At 35.4% G+C, this 19,272-nt stretch overlaps 1 protein-coding gene across 19 annotated transcripts in view; it reads right to left on the bottom strand.

Moving 5' to 3' along the window:
* The window catches only part of mef2c.L (MADS box transcription enhancer factor 2, polypeptide C (myocyte enhancer factor 2C) L homeolog), a 187,360-nt gene extending 170,494 nt beyond the window's left edge, over positions 1-16,866 (bottom strand). For 10 of the 19 annotated variants that reach the window (XM_041580419.1, XM_041580378.1, XM_041580425.1 and 7 more), the window contains exon 1: positions 16,693-16,865. The gene's annotated coding sequence lies outside the window, so the exon portion shown is untranslated. Of the gene's footprint in view, positions 1-16,692 lie in introns of all 19 variants that reach the window. The other 9 variants (XM_041580372.1, XM_041580408.1, XM_041580431.1 and 6 more) reach the window with 3 other exon arrangements.
* Positions 16,867-19,272: the final 2,406 nt, after the last annotated feature.

Raw genomic sequence — 19,272 nt, 5'->3', positions numbered from 1 at the left:
CTTATCCTGCCGGTACCTCATTTACGGACATTCTGTTATACACACTTGTATGGTTGATTTCTGCACCAGAAGCCCGGGGCCCCAAAAGGGTGTCGGTGAACACCGGAATTTACAAGGGTTCCCTGTGCATTAGAGTGTACCTTTCATGGTTCAAGGTTCCAAAGAACGAGATCGTTACACCCTAGTTGCAACAATCATTTTTATTTATTTCATGGATAAACTAGAAATAAGTTGCTAAATATGTGAAAACATATATTTTTTAAACATATGAAATAATTCAGGTGCCAGAAATCAAGGGAAAAGAATTCAGAACAACCTTATTTCTGTAACCTATTATGTAAGACGCAAGTCTGACCAAAATTGTTGGGCAAGAAGATTAATTTCAAAGTCAGAAGTGTCAAGGAAAGACTAAATTGCTTAATTAACTCCTGTCATTATTATGAGTATTAAAAATAACTATTCCAGAGCAACCCTATATTATTTAATTAATGTCATTTTCAAAACTAGCTCCAGAGTAGTAGTTCGGTTTCCAGGCACTTTTTACAACAAGGAATTAAAAAGAGATTTCCTTCTACAAGATTGTATTATGCAATAATTGAGAGAACAAAATGCTGACAACGTACTATCATTTTTTGTTATTTGTGTGATTCAATAAGTAGAAATGCTGTATTGGAGCTTAGAAGGAAAATAGGTTTGAATTGTTGATTCATCCTTCTGTAAAAACCATGTTGTTTATGTACATGGAAAATACTCCTTGTTGCAAAGACTTGCAACACAATACAGTTATCTGAAGCTTACGCCACACAATTTAAAAGTTGTTAAGAACTTGTTCATAATTACATCTTTGCAACTACAACTTTGGAACAATTTGGCTTGGAAGAGGTCATGTTGACCTTAAAATATACAACAGTAACATTTCAAATTTGGACTGAGGCTTATAGGCGTCCATTTACTAAAGTACAATGGAGCATGATACTGACTTGCACTAAAATAGTGGCAGTTTTTTTGGGCGCATATATGTTTTTGTCTATTATCTCATCCATGTAAGCTGTTTTTAATTGTCTAGCATCAACATTTTTCCTAGTCATGACAAAAAGCACATATTTGTCAGTCTAATTAGGGGAGAATGAGTAGTATCTGCCAGGGCAGCAACCAGGGGCTTGTAGGCAGTATCAAAAGGGGGCCCCTAATTTTTTACCAGAGGGAAAATTGGGTTTCTAATTCTACCCCTGGTTTGGAAGGCAAACCATGTATATGACTTTTTATCACTGAAATATATTTGATACAAATTTGTACCTTCTCAACAATACATTTAAAAAATGATTGTGTTTTCATGTAAATGATGAGATTTCTTGTGATGGCCCAAGAGACTTTGTAAGAAAGGAGAACTGTAATTGTATTTGAAAACAAAATATGAATTTGCTTTGACTATATTTTCAAACATTTGCTTCTGGGATTATTAGACCAACCAAATATGCCTCTATAGGGTAAGGTTTAATCTGCAAGCAATGTTAGGTACACCTTTATAGTTAGGAAATGCCCTGCAAGAGAAAGATGCTTGTGCTTTAAGGAGGTTATTTATGAAAGATCAAATTTTAGAGTTTTATATACCACGTGGAAAACACAACGCAAACCTTAATAAATCTGCCCCTAGACATAGAATATTCAGTACACCAATAAGAATGAATATATGAATAAAATATATGAATAAATGATGAAAGGCTAGTACATTTTGATGCATCTGTTGCTCTGTAATCTGTGTCTCTACTGGGCTTTTGGTCTCTGCTTTTGTCTATTTAGATCCTTGACCTTATTAGAGTACTAATTGTGCTTTGCTGTCTGTAACACAGCTTCCTTTAACACTAGGGGGCACATTTGCTTAGTTCGAGTGAAGGAATAGAGGAAAAATAGTTCGAATTTCGAATGGTCGAATATGGCTACTTCGACCATCGAATGGGCTACTTTGACCTTTGACTACAACCTTCGACTTTGAATCGAACGATTCGAACTAAAAATCATTCGACTATTCGACCATTCGATTGTCGAAGTACTGTCTCTTTAAAAGTTTCTTCAATCCCCTAGTTCGCCACCTAAAACCTACCGAGGCCAATGTTAGCCTATGGGGAAGGTCCCCATAGGCTTCCTAACAATTTCCTGATCGAAGGAATATCCTTCGATCGATGGATTAAAAGCCTTCGAATCGTTCGATTCGAAGGATTTAACCGATTATTCCTTCGATCGTTCGATCATAGGAATAGCGGTAAATTCTTCAACTTCGATATTCGAATTAATTAACCCTCGATATTCGACCCTAGGTAAATGTGCCCCCTGATTATTATTATTATTATTGTTATTATTATTCACTTTTGGCATAGGTGTGTGCCCATATATGGAGAATACAAAAAGATACTCTAGTATTTAAGATGTATACTGAATACATACATACACAGAACAAATAGTCATAGCTTTAGCATCCAATTTCTAGATGCTGATTTATGATGATCATTTAATATATAAGAAGGATTGCAATTAGTGATGGGCGAATTTGGGGCGTTTCGCTTTGACGAAAAATTTGTGAATTTCCCGCGAAATTGATGCCGGCGAATCGCAGGAATTTGGCGCGAATTAGCGCCTGGAGAAAAAATTCACCCATCACTAATTGCAATATCTTTAAAATATTTACAGTAACTGCTTGGTCAGTTTGATCTAAGCTAACAGTCAGGAAAAGTTGAGAATCTTTTGCCTTGGCCTTTCCTCTCCTTTTCCTTTCCTTCTTCCTTTCATTTCAGATTGCCCATGATTATCTTTCCCCTATTGCCTCTAGATAATAAATTGCTGTTCTTCTACCTATAAAAACACACATTCTTTATCACATCCCTTCCTCGGTGTGCATCATCACTCCATCACTCCAAAATAACTACTGTATATTATAAACTTTGATAGTCTTGTTGAACATGATAATCCCATGATTTTAAATATCACCTGTAATATATAGAGCCCCAGTGCACCATCATCCCAACATTTTACAACTTTTTGGCTTCTCCAATTACAATTCCATTCCCTATTTCCACAAAAATATTAGTAATTGCACACTTGCATCCCTACATTTGATTCACAATGATCAAGATATTTCAAGAGAGTTCAAGATATTTGCCTTTTCCTTACCTATGACAACTTTTCTCTCACCGCATGTGCAATTTGTAAACCAGTTTTGTAGCTTTTCTCCTCTTTATATCTCATCCATGTCATGTGTAAATCTATAAATTATCATCCTTGCTACTAATGCCTTACTCCATATAGCAGCTCAAGAGCTATCATCTCATATCAGCCCCCTCTTGTCTATTATTCATTTCATAAACTATTGGTCTCTGGGTTTGCAAACAACAGACTTCAGGACCTGGAGAGCTGTCACTAAAGATGGTTCTCATTATTTTCTCTTCTGCGTTTCATCAAAGCTACAGTATATTCGAACTGCATATAAACACTTACATTTGTTGCCAGGCATTCTATAGATTTTTACTCTACTGCTACTCTTTCTCAGCAGGGTAATGATGCCATTCCTTCATCCTTTCTTGTAAAATTAAGTATCTGAAGAAAACCTTAATTGTCCCAATATGTTTATCTTTACCTACTTGCAAGACAATTTCCAATTTTATTTTTAGCTTTTCTCTTACATAAGTGCTCAAACTCCAGTGCAGAACACAATTGCAATTGGAGTAGTTCTGAGAAGCAGGAACCAATAGATTATTGTAATTCTGTACTGTATTCATGCTGGTAGCTTTACAGGCTTCATGGTTTCTTTGTAGGACCAGTAAAAGAGGAGATTGTATTCCCTATTTAGTCAAAGGGGCACTTCATACTGGCTCAAAATAGATTTAATGACTGTTCATTTATACTGCCTTACCTGGGATTTGAAAACACACACATTCAACTGTTACTGACAACATTAAGATGAGAGCTAATTTAATAATTATCTCGGGTAGCAAATATATTGATGCAACTGGTACAATTATTTGCACTAGTTAATTTAAAATGATTGTTGCTTAGTAAGGTAAGCATTATTTTTTCTCCTTTAAAAATAGCCAAAGTATTTTTTTTTCCCAGTCATTTTTCTTTTCTTCATTCAGAGCCTTATGTTCAGTAATCTCATTGGCATTTATTTATATGAGAATCTTGACTAACCGCCTGAAATACTCAGGTTATGGCCAGACAGGGAAATATGAACCTCAATGACTTCAGTAGGTAACTGACTACATGTCTGTTTTGGAGGGCTTTCAATTAGGGATGCACAGAATCCATTATTTTGGATCCGGCCGAACCCCCGAATCCTTTGTGAAAGATTTGGCTGATTACCGAACCGAATCTGAATCCTAATTTGCATATGCAAATTAGGGGTGGGAAAGGGAAAACATTTTTACTTCCTATATTTGTGACAAAAAGTCACGCAATTTCCCTCCCTGCCCCTAATTTGCTTATGCAAATTAGGATTTGGATTCTGTTCAGCCGGGCAGAAGGATTTGGCCGAATCCGAATCCTGTTGAAAAAGGCCGAATCCTGGCCGAACCGAATCCTGGATTCAGTGCATCCCAACTTTCAACACACTTTGCCTACAACTTCAAATCCAAAAGCAGACTTGCAGTCAATCACCAGGAATTTTGAATCTCAAGCTGATGGTGTTCCCACCATCCACAATGTTAAATGTGACTTACCAAAAGGTAAAAGGTAATTTAAATGGTGATGAGAATCAACGTGGTAATTCCATTGCTTTACCAGAACAGTATGGGGTGGAGAGGGTAATGTGAACTATCCTAAGCAACTGCAATACTGTATATGCTTCATTCTAAGATTAACAAGGCTTCTAGCATATTTAAGGTAACCACCAGAAGGAACTATTTATAAGCATTACTGGCAGGGTTATTTTTAATTTATTGATTAAAATTCATAGCTTTTGATTTGTAATGCTAAAATGGCCTACTGCCCTTAAAGAGGTGGTTCATTCAACAACTTTTCATTTGGCCTTCATTTTTTATTTTGTAAAGTTTTTGAATTAATTTGCCTTCTTCTTCTTCTTCTGACTTTTTCAGGCTTTCCAATAGGGTCACTGACTCCATCTAAAAACAAATCCTCTGTAAGGCTACAAATGTATTATTATGGTTACTTTTTATTGCTCATCTTTTAATTCAGGCTGTCTCCCATTCATATTCCAGTCTCTTATTTAAATCAGTGCATGGTTGCTACGGTAATTTTAACCCTACCAACCAAATTCCTGAAACTGCATACTGGAGAGCTGCTGAATTATAGCCACATAACTAAAAAAAAAACACAAATAAAGAAATTCAAATACATTTTCAGAATATCACTCTCTACATCATTCTAAAATTTAATTTAAAAGCGAACAACCCCTTTAATGCAGCTGTATCCATTTGTGATTGATTGCTTCATCATTTCAGTTTACTGGTCTCATATTTACAGTATTCTTTTTAAGTTTTAGAAATTTTATTTTAACTGTATAAATGGATGGACAGCATCATTAGAATTCTTTGTAAGCATGTATCTTAGGTTACATTAGTGATGGCCGAATTTATTCACTAGGCGTGAAGTTGCGGCGAATTCCCGCAATTAATGAACGCCATCATCAAAAATTTATACCGGTGTCAAAAACGAGACACCGGCGCAATTTTGTGAATTTTTTGCCAGTTTTGCGAATTTCGTGGGAAATTCGAAGATTTTTCGGCGAACCGAAACGCCACAAATTCACCCATCACTAGGTTACATCCTTGTTATTTGTAAACAGTCGTAAGTGCTGTAAGAAAGAAAATGCATTAAATTATGAAAAGAATACTATTGTTGTTACTTTTTATTTAGTACTGAAGCACTGAGCAGCGATATAATATAAATCTTTCTTCTATATAAAAGATGTAAATCAGTTGAGTTAATAGCGACAGTTGCTTATTATATAAAACATCAATATCTATGACAATAAATAAGGTTTAAAAGTCTATATTGAAAGGAAAATACCCTTGCAGCCTCCATTTGCTCCAGAAGAATGTAAAAAAAATCCTTGTGATATCATTAAATGGTGTTGGTTTAAACTAGAATCAAAATAACATTATTATTATTTTATTATTATTATTAACATGTATTTATATAGCGCCAACATATTTTGCAGCGCTGTAAGGTAAATGTGTTTATAAAACTAAGTCACATGAATTATATACATAGAACAGAGTTACATACATCACAACCAATACTGGTACAAAAGGTAAGCAAGGCTCTGTGCAAAAAGAGCTTACAATCTAAAGGGAAGGGAATAAGACACTAAGGGGTAGATTTATCAAAGAGTTAGAGATCTCTACAGTCTGGAGAGTGAAATACGGCCACTCTCCATTCATTTCTATGGGATTTTTAAAGTCGTATTCATCAAAGGGTAATAGCGAAAGTTCACTATTTGATAAATACACAGTTAAAAATCCAATAGAAATAAATACAGAGAGGAGGTATTTCACTCTGCTGACTGTGGATATCTCTAACTTCACTCTTTGATAAATCTGTCCCTAAGGGGCAGATTTACTCAAGGGCAAAATTTTTGCCAGGCTACACTTCGCCAGGCATTCGCTGGAATGCGGAGTTTCAGTGTGGGCACCGAACACTGATGACATTTTGCTAGTCTTACTTCGGCGATGTGAGCAATTGAAAGTGAACATGCGGTAGCGTTCATTTCTGCTTAGCGCAAATTCGGGTTTATTTGCATAAATTTAAAGTTGAATGGACAAATTCTAACAATAGAGATTCTGCTTCACGATTTTTGTATATGAAGAAAATTGTTCTATAAGGTAATAAAAACACTCCCAAGAAAGAATTGCTTAAGATGCTTTCTCCCAACAAAAGAGAGGCCCCTTGGAGTGCAAAGATAAAAGTATAAATTAGGGATTAATTATTGAATTTCAATGTACAAAGTATAATATACAAGTGTATCTACCTTCCTTGATTGAACTATTAAACAAAGATGGTGACTACCTCCCATGAATACAGCACTGTCTGCACTCGGCAGTGTTGTATTCATAAGAGTTGGGCCAGTGGAGGTATGTCATTGTACCCCCTCTCTGTTCCCTAACTTGCATGTCAGAGGATACATAGAAGGTGCAAACTGCAACCAGAGCAGAGGCAGAACTGCTAGTGAAAAAGCAACTCACTTCCTTCAGTCTTCATAAATGACCCCTATTATTTTATATAGATCAGAGTGACCTGCCTGCAGCCCACTAGCAGTTCAACAAGTTCAAGTACAACTTCCACCATCCCCCCAGATAGAATAAAGTAGAGGTATGCTGTGAGTATGTCAACAAAAGCTACAGAATAGACATCCGTGATTTATTTAGTGTTTTAGACGACCAAGCCTTCCTTCATTGCAAGGGCCCCCCATCTTTGTTTCTTAATAGTAGCCCTGATTTTAACCTTGCTCTAATTGTATTTTAGAATAAGCATATTTGTTTGTGTCCTGTTATTTGTGGAAACATGTGCACACACATTGTGTCTCCGATACCCACACAAAACATATTGGACCACATCACTCAGATGCTGACTTTTTTTCCCCACAACAGGTGGTGTATGCTCCACCCTTATGCACAGACACGCTTGGCTCAAGCAGCTGCCAAGGATCTGCTGATTCTGTCGTCCCACTCAAATGCCAAAACAGTTACTTAGAATGTTCCATTGAGTATTAAGGTTCTCAGAAAAACAGATATTGCAGAAGGGGGTGTATAGGTGTCTCCAAAATGTGAAAAAAAACTGGTGCAAATAGTCTACTCAGTACAGAGAGATTGTTATAATTCTTGTTATTGTAATGTTCCTATTTTTGACATAATGCCGTGATGTCATGATAATGTTTTGCGGGCATGACTGTGGTTTCTTTTCAGTTTTATTGCACTCTTATTTAGGAAAACAGTAATATTTTACTTAAACTGGACTGATCTTTTCTCTTAACCTCTGCAATCCATACATGGAATACATTGACCACTATTTTTGAACCTCGAAAAAGTGATTGTGATTAAGGGGCACAATTACTTAGTTCGAGTGAAGGAATAGAATAAAAAAAACGTAGAATTTAGAATGCTTTGGCTACTTCGACCATCGAATTGGCTACTTCAACCTTCTACTACGACAATTCGAACTAAAAAACGTTCGACTATTTGACCATTCGATAGTCTAAGAACCGTCTCTTTAAAAAAAACTTTGACCTCCTACTTCGCCACCTAAAACCTACCGAACCTCAATGTTAGCTTATGGGGAAGGTCCCCATAGGCTTTCTAAGCTTTTTTTGGTCGTATAAAAATCGTTAGATCGATGGATTAAAATCCTTTGAATCGTTCAATCATTCGATCGAACTAATTGCGGTAAATCCTTCGACTTCAATATTCGAAGGATTTACCTTCGGCAGTCGAATATCAAGGGTTAATTAAACCTCGATATTCGACCCTATGTAAATCTGCCCCTAAATGATGTACACCGAGCTTTTTTATTGGATACATAATTACAGGTATGGGACCTGTTATCCAGAATGCTCGGGACCTGGGGTTTTCTGGATAATGGATCTTTCTGTAATTTGGTTCTTCATGCCTTAACTCAACTAGAAATTCTTTTAAACATTAAATAAATCCAATAGGCTGGTTTTGCTTCCAATAAGGATTAATTATATCTTAGTTGGGATCAATTAAAAGCTACTGATTTATTATTACAGCGAAAAAGTAAATCATTTATAAAAATTTGGATTATTTGGATAAAATGTAGTCTATGGGAGCCATTCAGTAATTCAGAGCTTTCTGGATATCGGGTTTCCGGATAAGGGATCCTATACCTGTACTATCTTTCCTATCATGTAACATCCCAACATGGGGAGATTTCCCATTTATTTAAAACAAATTATAACATTAAGTCATGATATTTCCATATTAATGAACCTTTAATTTCCCAGTCATGTATATATGCCAAATAAATGGACCTCACTCTTTTTAGTCTGAGGTTTAGTGTTTTTACTTCTTTGTACTTCTATTTTATTACATGTTGCTAATGTTAGCTTGGTACACCTTGCACTTGAGGAGGAGGAGGTACAGACTCTCCAAAACATTTTGTACTGTACATTTGTAAAGTTAGTGTTTATTCAGTAAGCCACACATTATGGCAATTTTCCATCTGTTATGTTTTACTATAACTCTGATTTAGTTTAGTTCATAAATTCTGATAAATCTAGAAACAATAGTGTTGTCGTAGTATTGTTTGAAAATTGAAAACTGTTTGAATTAAAGAAAACTGTTTGAATTAAGAAAAAGAAAGAACAACAAGAAAGAACAATTTTGGATAAGATGGCAACTCAACATGATTATGGTTTTAAAGGATGCCTGTCATCCCTACATTGTTTTCCCCACCAAAAGTGAAGGCTAATATAATAGAGCCTGAACTCCATTTTTAGAGTTTTTCTAAAAAAAAACCTCAAATTTTTCAAGATTTATTATACACGACCCTGGAAATAGCTTGAAAATACACCTGTCGAGATCATGTATCAGTTAATGGCAGAGATCCCTTGAACCATTTGAAGATGTTAATATCCTTTATAATGTTGGAGTTTCTTTCAAGTTCAATTCAAGTGATTCAAGTTTTTTCCTGCAGAAAACTCAATTGATTCGAGTTTTTGTATTGTTATCCCCAAACTGAGATCCATTTTTTCAATTTGAGTTTTTTCTTAAATTAGAAACCATTTGAATCGAGGATATTGAGGGATAAAAAACTCTAAAATTCCCTTTGATAAATAACCCCCTAAAAGTGCGATGGCAGGGCCAGCAGTGCCCTTTTCCAGGACCACAGGTACAGAGTTTACTCCAGAAATATGTTAAAAATGTTCTTCATTTTGCGTGCACCAGAATACAGGTCTGAGAATATTTTACAGGTTTCTTAATCTAGGTCTGGGTTTTGTAGTGTAAGACACTCAGCATAGGCCACCAAGATCACCAAGATCAGTGTTGGGACTGTCTTTGGTTGAAGCATCTAATTATTTGCCAAGGAATATAATGACACATACTACAAATAACACATTACAGAAGTTAAAGATAAAATAACTTTATGTTTTTTTAAACATTTTCTAGGTTTTTTGGATATGTAGATTTTAGTAACTTTAAAGAGTTTAAAATGGGAAGTCCGAGGTTACATTTTTAAACATTGTCATGTTTAGTGATTCAAGAGGGTAAAATATATTGTATGACTGTACGTGTGCAGAGTACAGCAACGTGGACAGGCTATATAGGCCAATTGGCTCCTATTTGACTTCATCTTCAGAGTTTCTATTCTGGAAGCCAGGGCCACGTGAAAAGTGATACAGCAATGACATGGCCTTGACCAACAGTCTTATGTCCTTGTCTGTGCCAAGAATCTGATACTAACACATTACATATTATTATAATGCCTTTTGTAGTTTTTCCTGGAATAGCATTAGGAGATTAAAGCGATTAATACATATCTTTGACTATTTTCACCCTAATATTAGCCTTTGACATTTGTTTTTTTCCATACGAGTATTTCCATGATACATAAAGTATAGAAATGTAATTGAGTCTGTAACATACAGCAATCTGTTCAATACCAACTAACATATCAGTTGTTCCAATATGGTAGACAAATGCTGACCTTTCAAAAAGTTGGGAAAAATGTTATTATGTACTCAAAACACAGGCTTAAAATAAAAGTGTAGTTTTTTATAGCTTCTCTATAGCTTAGTCTAAAACCCACAACTATTAGGTGTAAGAAATATACATTTTGGAGTTTACAAAGCTACATAAGAGACCACTGTTCTAACTCTGCTCTAACTCTATCATAATAAATATTCTTTGTTGCTCTGCTGTTAAGTGTATATAGGAATACCCTCATATTTCCAATGTATTAATTTTACATGTTATATTAGAAAATACAGGACTGGCTTCTACAGGTATATGATGACATGTTTCTGAATACATATAAAGGGAAGAGGTCAAATATATTGCAACCACAAGAGTGTTTCCTTACTCAGTACAAACAAATGCCCAGAATGAAGTTGTGAATGTGTCTTGAACATTTTTATATGTGAGTAACACAGGTGTAGGGATGGGGGCGAATTTATTCGCCAGGCGCGAATTTGCGCGTTTCACCGCCAGCGAATACATTTGCAAAACGCCCGCGAAAATTTGCGTCAAAAACGGGCGCCGGCGTCGAAAAAACGAAAGCAAATTTTTCGCCATTTCGGGAATTTCGCGCGGAATTCGCGAATTTTTCGGCGAAACGGCGCAAATTCGCCCATCACTACACAGGGGGAAAGAAAACATTTTAGGAAATGTTTTTAATTATAATGTGTACTGTTTTTGTTTGGTGTAGGAATCATCTCTCAATCTAAGAAATCCTGATATTAGATCAGGATAAAAGAAATACAGGATCAAAATATTTATTATGAATAATGTAATAAGTTTGATTTTTCACCTAAGTATTTTATATCAAAATGAACAGGTAGTAAAATGTTAACTTATGCTTATTTCTCTCTATTGTCAAGTCATTTATTCACATTACAACATAGGGAAGAAATCTTTTTACAGCTGAATACGGCTGTCATGGACTTTTTATAACCCATTGACCTGCCATCAGTGGAGGAAACAGGCGCTTCCTCCAAGACACCCATGCAGGTTCCTAATTGGTAGAACCTGCAATCATGCTTAATTGTAACATCAGTGAGCTGTACATCAAAAGCTTTAAAAAAGAAAAAAGCAATATATTACAAATCCAGCCCTAAAGTTACCCATGAATGTATTTACATCTCATTTATTCTATACATATTTTGTGCACTGAGTAGGAATTGGTCTATTAAAGAATGTTGGTTTTTGGTGTTATTTAAGCACCTTGCTAGGATGCTGCATTTAATTAAGACAAAAAAATGTTGGCTATAAAGGTGTGCACATTAGAGTGAGGGCACATGAGACTGGATTCTATTTTGTACAACCCATGCAGATTTGTTTTATGAGACAGCAGAGGGCGTATTCAGCACAAATCAAATGACTGAGGGCACCTGGTAAATGAATAACATGTCTAGCCCTGTGTCAGATTTCAAAATTAAATATAGAAAAAATCTGTTTTCTCTTTTGAAAAAAAAAAGTGTAGGATTCTGCTGAAGCAGCACTATAAACTGATGTGTTTTGGAAAAAAACATGTTTTCCCATAACAGAATCCCTTTAAATAACATAATGGCTCTAGATTATTTAATTGTATAATGAGCTACTGTACATGTAGTTTCTTAGAGTTCTCTGTTGGTTTGGATCCTGGGAGATATGAGTTCTGGTTTCCTGCCCTATGTCACTATTCAGCATGCCTGTGGAAATGGTTGGCATGGCAGGTAGTCCATTATGGGTCATTTAGCAGTCATTCCTGTGTGTGATATGTTCTTAATGTTTATGCGGTAACTTTAAATTGTTTTGTATACTTGTTAATTAAGGTTGTGACTATTTTTTCACCCCAGCTTGGTGTGCTTCTTGTTTGGTGTGTGGTCAGTTGACTTGAGGTAGGACAAACTGAATAGCTTGACACTGCTCCAGTCACGTCCAAGCTGAGGCGGATCTGGCAAACACACACATACACTCCTGTGAAGGTAATACAACAGACACAGAAAATCCCACATTCTTTGTAGTACAGGATAACTCAATGAATGGTTCTTTGACTCTTATCTCACTACTACTGACAATATACATCAAAAGTCACTTTATATAGAATGTTAGTGAACTTTTATGTAGACATGATTATATAACTCACATGAATACATATATGCTCTGCAATACGTGGTCTGCTGGAGGAATGCACAATATGAGAATAGATCTAAGGAAGCGTTAAAACCAAGCCATTGAGCACTTTTAGCTAGAAAAAAAATAAATGTGTATAAATACAGTAGCCTTCTCTATAGCTGGTAAATTAAGAACTTATTATCCATTGGAAAGTTTATGTTTCCAGCAGTTTAAGTCCGAAGATTTCTGATCGGAATCTTGCGTGGAACCCATCAGACACTTGTGGAGTAAAGGCAGGTGCCATGCAGCTGCTGTAGTGCTGCACATTCCATTTATCTGGACAAAGGACAGTGGCGCAGAGACTCTAATGTCTCCCCCAAGCAAGGGTTTTAATTTTTTCATTATAGCATAACAATTAATATATAATGAAATGTATGAATGTGTTGGACTGAATGGCCATTCCATTTTTTCAGTAATGAGAATGTCTACACATTACGGCAAAATTATTCAGTGCACCAAATATCACATTATTGAATATCTAGTGACAAACAAAATGATTTAGAGAATCTTGAAGTACTGCAAATATCAGTTTTGCCTGTCTCTCTAGTTTAAGCCAACGTTTTGGTGCCTCAGAGAGCAAAACAGGCTTTTATGCTGTGAAAAATTAGACCAACGGTATCAGTGCAACTTTTTATCATACCAAATGTTCCAGCAGCTCACTCATCTGAACATATGGTAATTTAATGCGATACCCCATTGTACAGTATATGGCTGGGGAGAAATTGAAATTAAAGGAACATACTCCATATTCATATATATCCATATACTTTGTGTGTGTGTATATATATATATATATATATATATATATATATATATATATATATATATATATATATATATATATATATATATATATATATATATGTCCATAAAAGAAGCCAGCAACTACAGGGTATTGTTCAAAAATCAAAAAAGTGTATTAAAGAAAAGCATGTACAGCCAACGTGACGTTTCGGTCCCTATTGTCCCACAGTTCCTGCACTCAATCCAAAATGAAGCCAGAGGTGCATGATCAAATATGCGGCAGTATAAGAACAGAAGATCAGTACTTTCTGTAGTTTGGTGAGAGTGCTTATCTTCTGTATATATATATATATATATATATATATATATATATATATATATATATATATATATATATATATACACATATATATATATGTAGAGGAAAAGGAAACTTTCTGCAGTCACAGGTCTTATCTGCCATTAAAATTGTTTATTGTGGGAGTCTAATGTTTCAGCTGCATTCACAGCCTCCCTTAAAGTGTGGATATAGCCGAAATGTTAGAAACCCAACAATAAACTACATTAATGACCGATTCGACCTGCGTGAGCGAAAGTTTCCTTCTTCTGTTGATATCTACTCTATTTTCATGGCTGCTTGTAAGTGCCTACTTTTCATATATATATATATACCATTCCAGAAGGATCCACACTTGTAGGTCTGTGAAAAAGTATAAAAAATATTTATTACAACACATAACTGACCTATCGCCCTACCCAAAGTGTTCAATTCACAGTGAATGTGCCATAAATACCTGCCAGTAAGGGTATTTACTATATATCTATGTATCTATATATATATATATATATATATCTATATATATATATATATATATATATATATCTATATATCTATATATATATATATATATATATATATATATAAATATATATATATATATATATATATAATATATATATTATATTATATATTATGTGTGTGCACATATTTCTGCTAATGCGTTTCTTTTGTTCCTACGGAGCTTTACTTTGTACAATAGTTATATGCTGCTACACAAGCGCACACCCCCATGTACATACATACATGTGTACCCACTAGCACATATAATACACACTGGATACACATACCCAGGCTAGCACACATGAAGCATGTATATATACTATATACTTACTCTCAAAATCACTATGGAAAGCAGATTTCTGAGCTGAGTGTTGCTTTTTAATAGTGTCCTAACAGCCCTTAAATATAGACTCTATATATTTTTTGGGAAACCATTTTTTTATTCAGTATAATCTGTCTCTGCATTAGTAATAAATAACTTGTTGCCTTTTAAAATGAATGTAAAGCCAGAACCAATCTATCTTGCATACTGCAGTGATCATGTCAATGTATATCGGGGTATAAAAAGTGGAGAAAAGGAATATACAATATGAAGCTGGATGGTGTTAGGTTCACTTCAAGCACAGACATACTCATATTGTCTTTTCTAAATCACACTGGCTACATATATATGATTGAAAGTTAACGCACATCCACTGTAGATCCCTAACAACTGTTGTTGAACTAAAACCCCCATCATCCTGTGATCTGAAGTTCAATATTAGCTAGATGGCAGCTGGTTGGAAGTTCATAACTTTTACACAAGGCAAAGTTAACTCTAACATTTACATTTACTGTTTCTTTAATACTGTTAGAATGCTTTGTTAGTATCCTAATACAGTTGTGTACTGATACACGCCAGCACCTATCCATGAACCTTGGAGTTAACATTTGCACCCGTATTTGCCACCTGAGCCACAGAATATGTCCTTTCTTGGGCGCCCATCAGAAATGGCATTTAGCAGTAATGAGAAGAATCATACAAAAACAGCTTTTCTGCAAGATTCTATTTCACTGAATATAATTATGCTCTAATATTATCCTCATTTGGAGACTGCACTAATTCTAAATGATTTCTTGTTATATTCACTGAAGAAATCCATCATTGAAATATGCAACAAAGGTTTCCTTATGGTCTCGCATCTATATTTAGCTGTAGATCACACGTTAAGAATACACTTTATCTTTATCACATGTTGAGACTTTACACTTTATCTTTTGCCTTAAAAGACTTCACAGTCTTCATAAACTGTCTGTGTCTTTGTTCGAAATAATATTGTTTGTTTGTGTAAATGTGAGTGTGTTTGCGTAGGCCTGTAGCCATATGATTTATATGTAAATATACATCTTTGAAGCTTAATACAGGACAAGCAAACATAAATCACACATTGCCCTTAAATGCGAGCAAAACATCTGTGTTATTTTGATATAAACTATAGAAAACAAACAGGCCTCCTTACTAGGAATCATCCCATTCTCATTTTCCACTTAATCGTTGCTTTCCTCACTGGATTGCAGTGTGAAGGAAAATCTACAAGTCATCATTGGCTATGATGGAAGCTGGGTGCCACAGTTTTGTTTCTCCTTACGAATGTCCCTAGCATTGCTTGTTTTCTTTATGGATTTGTTTTCTAAATACGTTTCAAGCAATGCTTAAATCGAGCCCAGACTGTGTAAAGTCAAGCAGCAACAATCAAAGTAGTCCTGGAAAGGGAACATTTGTTTCATGTTTTATGCCATATTCTCTTCCTTATAATTAAAGCCTCTTTGCAGAACAAAACCCTTACAATAAATACATTGAAAGATGAACTGCTATGAAAGAAAAGTTCAAGTAGCAGAACAAGGACTATTACAGATATAATAAATATGCCTCCCTTCTTTCCAGTGTTCTTATATTTTCTAGACACAGATTTTTATTCTGTAAAACTGCATTTGTAACATATCAATAGATCAGAAAGCATAAAACACAAACTAAATCAAGAAGAGCCTAACACAGGGGGCTTCCACATATATCTATTCATGCAAGTTTCCAACATCCTATGAAAATGGCAGATGAAAAACTAAGATTCCCAGTAGATTCTAGTTATTTAATTTGGAATCCAAAGCTGTAGAATTCCTTAGTCCAGTATATCATTATTAATATGTTGTACCACCCAGACCTGGGGTACAGTCATTAACACAGTAATCAAACTCCCCAAAAAACATATATAAGAAGAAGAAAAAACTTACCAGCGCCCTACTTCTCCAGGAAGTTGCACCCTTCAGCACCTGCTGAGGGTATTGTTGACCAAACTCTGACAGGTAAAAAAATTCCTGTACAATAAAGCCAGACCAGCTGGCTTTGAAGAGAAACCCCCAAGTACAGGCTCTGTTTGCCTCACTCTCCTTCTAACATGAGGACAGTAGCTTTTTCCCCTTTAGCTGTTGACCTGTAAGAAACGAGATTCCTGAGCACAAGTGTCTGGCAGGCCCACATGCACCTGCTCTAGTCAGTCTGGGTTAAATATAGCTGTGAAAGGTATCGCTGTCAACCAGACCTTTGTCAGCGTTGGCATTAGAACACAAGATTATGGTCCCCCCAAACATATGCTTTAAGCTAGCACGGAAAATCTTATTTCCACATTCCCCTGTAAAGCAAAAGTAAAAAAAGATATTTTTAATAAAGGAAATAATTTTGGTATGTTCAGATTTAATTGTGAATTCCCACTGCTTACTTTATTAGTTATTAATTACTGTCTTACTGAAGCAAGCTGTTTGTGCATGCCTAATTATGGTTAGAATGCCACAATCTTTTTTAAATGGTGGTGATCCACCTTATTTTATTAGCATGGAGCGTAGTTTACCCATGAACCTTTTGTACACTCGTATTCATGAAATTAGAGGAGTGTAAAACATCTTGGGATGGGGTTATTAATCACAGAGCCAAAATTAGAAACTATGTTGTGTTGAGTGATCGAGCGTTGAGAGATTGTTGTGGATGTAGCAATACCAGTGAGCGAAAGAGTTGAGAGATTGTTGTGGATGTAGCAATACCAGTGAGCGAAAGAGGTCCCTCTGAAAAACTTTGAGTACATGCCTCGGACTCCGGCGATGTTTTCAGTAAAAAAGAAGAGCTGGCCCTTTCCTCATCATCATTAAATTAAGGGCTTTTAAAATTAATGGGCTCCTTTCATAAAACAGGCTGGGTGATAAAGTAGAGGACCTTTGCAGAGGAAAAAGATGGAAGAGGGTGCTTAGCCAGGATATGATTTTCAGATACAAAATGAATCATTAGTGCCCGCATAACCTTATTAACATTTAATAATCAAGCAAAGCAGATTTCGCCTCTACTTAGTTAATTTGTGTCATGGTTATAAACAAATCGCTCTGAGTACCTTTTTGTATTCATTACTGCACCTCAGAGGGGGGTGTAGGAAATAATCTGGGTCAGATCCCTTTGTAAAATAAACAAAGTTCCTATTTACTTACTATGTATAAACAACTTCTCAGCGAGTATTGTTCCACTGCAGGGAAACCACTCACGGATAAAAAACACAGGCCTGATTGGCATCTTCTAGTATCCAAGGAAACAACAGAAGTACCTTTCTCACTGTGAGCTTTTCTCATACAGGAGTTTAAAGCCGAGCCCTGAATAAGTGTTATTATTTAATAATTATACAGGAATGTCTTTTCCAGGGAAGGCAATGTGGGAACGGGACCTCTGTTGTTGAGTTCATCATTATCAAAATGTCACACGTTCTTCATACCCTATAAAATGATGTATTTGTACCAACTTCGACAGCATCTGTTAGTTACCTCTCAGTTACCTCTCTGCGACAAAACAGCCTCCAAAACTTTCTTGCTGCTTAGAACAAGATCGGCTTTGGGTTTTTGCAGTGTTATAGCAGTTATACAGGTTCAATTTCTCAGATAGATATTACATAATGTGGTCACCATTGCCCAAAATAGTCTAAAGCTAAAACAGTATAATTTTCCAAGTTCATTTTTATATATTGTAAATATATAGTACAGGTATGGGATTCGTTATCCAGAAAACATTATCCAGAAAGCTCTGAATTATGGGAAGGTCCTCTCTCTTAGACTCCATTTTAATCAAATAATTACATTTTTTTTAAAGCATATTTCCTTATTCTCTGTAATAATAAAACAGTACCTTGTACTTGATCCAAACTAAAATATAATTAATCCTTAGTGAAGGCGAAATCAATCATATTGGGTTTATGTAGTGTTTGAATATAAAAGAGTCAGATAGAGACTCAAATTATGGGAAAGACCTCTTATCCAAATCCCAGCATTCTGGATAACAGGTCTCGTACCTGTACCAGCAAATAATCCAAAGGTTGATTTTTATAGCTAAAAATTTCTCAGAAATTACATGTATGTGAAAACACTTCTGAGATTAATAGGATTAATAGGAAAGAAGACAAAGGCATTTAAAAAAAAAAAATCTGTTGGGACAGAAGCTGCATTTAATGAATATAAACACTGTAATAAATGTTATAAATCAGCAATCCGGAAGGCCAAGAAACGAAATGAAGAGTTAATTGCGGTGGAGGTGAAAACTAACCCTAAAAAGTTTTTTAAATATATTAATAGTAAAAAGATGCAGGTTGAGAGTGTTGCTCCATTAAATAATGGTACCAGTATGGTTGTAACAGATACAAAAAAGGCAAATGTGCTAAATCAGTTCTTTTCTTCAGTGTATACAATAGAGGAGTCTGAGTTCCCAGGCTCACTTTATAGCTGCACTAATGGCTCAGCTCAATCTAGTCAGTGGCTGACTCAGGATATGATTCATAAAGCTTTAAT

Source organism: Xenopus laevis, chromosome 1L, assembly GCF_017654675.1.
Source record: "Xenopus laevis strain J_2021 chromosome 1L, Xenopus_laevis_v10.1, whole genome shotgun sequence".
Classification (NCBI taxonomy): Eukaryota; Metazoa; Chordata; class Amphibia; order Anura; family Pipidae; genus Xenopus; species Xenopus laevis.
Note: the sequence above shows the minus strand (reverse complement) of the source record. Positions and strands in the feature narration are given on the sequence as shown.